General features: G+C 43.3%; 1 long non-coding RNA gene across 1 annotated transcript; it reads left to right on the top strand.

The window, feature by feature from the left end:
- The first annotated feature begins 518 nt into the window (after positions 1-518).
- Positions 519-1,084, top strand: LOC120722844. Its single transcript, XR_005693620.1, has 2 exons — positions 519-571; positions 655-1,084. It is a non-coding gene; the product is annotated as an uncharacterized LOC120722844 (long non-coding RNA).
- The last annotated feature ends 271 nt before the right edge of the window (positions 1,085-1,355 follow it).

Genomic DNA, 1,355 nt, shown 5'->3' with positions numbered 1-1,355 from the left:
CAGTTCATCTGTAGGCCGAGCTCAGTCCATCCATTTAGTGAAATGATGTTTAAAGGTCTCCTTGTTCTGTGAGCGTGCACAGATCCTGAAGCAGGAAGCCTGGGTTAACAGAGAAATGTTCATCGCTGTGATGATGCTCATCATCTCTGAATGGGATTTGAGGTTTTATCAAAGCAGCAAACACAAAGAAAGCCTGGCTATGCTGGAGTGGGTGTGGAAGCAGCTCCCAGTTTCAGTTCAGGAGACAGACACCCTCTCTACTTTGAAGATCAGCTTCGTACTTTCCTTTTTGATAAAACTTATAGTTCGAGCTGGATCAGGTGACCCTGAACCATCCCTTAGTTATGCTGCCATAGAGATGGATAACAGACGGATTGTTGTTTTGTGTGTCTGCAGTCTTGTCAGGCTGTCTGATCACAGAGGAAGGCTGTACTTCTCTGGCCTCCACTCTGAGCTCCAACCCCTCCCATCTGAGAGATCTGGACCTGAGCTACAATCATCCAGGTGACTCAGGAATGAAGCTGCTGTCGGCTGGACTGAAGGATCCAGGCTGGAGACTGGACACTCTCAGGTATGGAGAGAATGTCTGATAGAGGAGGAAGAGCTGGAAACATTTCCTGTGTCCTTCACTCACTTCCTGTTTTTTTCCTGCAGATGAGACATGAACAATCACACATGCAGGAATATTTTCAGGGACAGACACACTAGTCTAGCTGGATAGTACATGGATATTTATGTAGGGGGTCTCCAAGGAGTCTGTTTGCAGGAACATTAATGATAACCGATATGTTGAGAGTTTCATTAAAAGTAGACCTACAGTTAGGTCCATAAATATTTGGACAGAGACAACATTTTGTAACTTTAGATACACTTTATTAGGTCACAGAGACAACATTTTGTAACTTTAGATACACTTTATTAGGTCACAGGTGTACAATACCTGAGATAGTGGCCACTGCGTACCTAATAAGGTGTCAGCCATGTGTATGTTTCCCATGCTGTATGTCCACAGTCACAGTGACAGTCAGTGACACTGACAGAAGGATGAAACAAGGCTGTGAATCATTTCAGTCTGTGTGTGTGACAAAGAGGCAGACAGGAGCAGCTAACATTTGGAAATGGAAGCTTAAATAATGACAAACTCTACATTCACAGCTGAATTCACAATAGATTTGTTATCAAGTGCACATTTAGCAGCTAATGCTAATACTGTTTTCCCTTTGCTTTCTACAACTTGAGCAGCTATTGCTAAGTAGGCCACTTTGCTCTGCTAAGGATTTGTGTGACCATGATGGAAACTCTGATAAGCTAATGCTGCTAAGCTAATGCTATTTATGGGCCCTGTTAGAATCAAT

The sequence above is a fragment of the Simochromis diagramma genome, unplaced genomic scaffold (assembly GCF_900408965.1).
Source record: "Simochromis diagramma unplaced genomic scaffold, fSimDia1.1 OVJJ01000655.1, whole genome shotgun sequence".
Taxonomy (NCBI): Eukaryota; Metazoa; Chordata; class Actinopteri; order Cichliformes; family Cichlidae; genus Simochromis; species Simochromis diagramma.
Note: the sequence above shows the minus strand (reverse complement) of the source record. Positions and strands in the feature narration are given on the sequence as shown.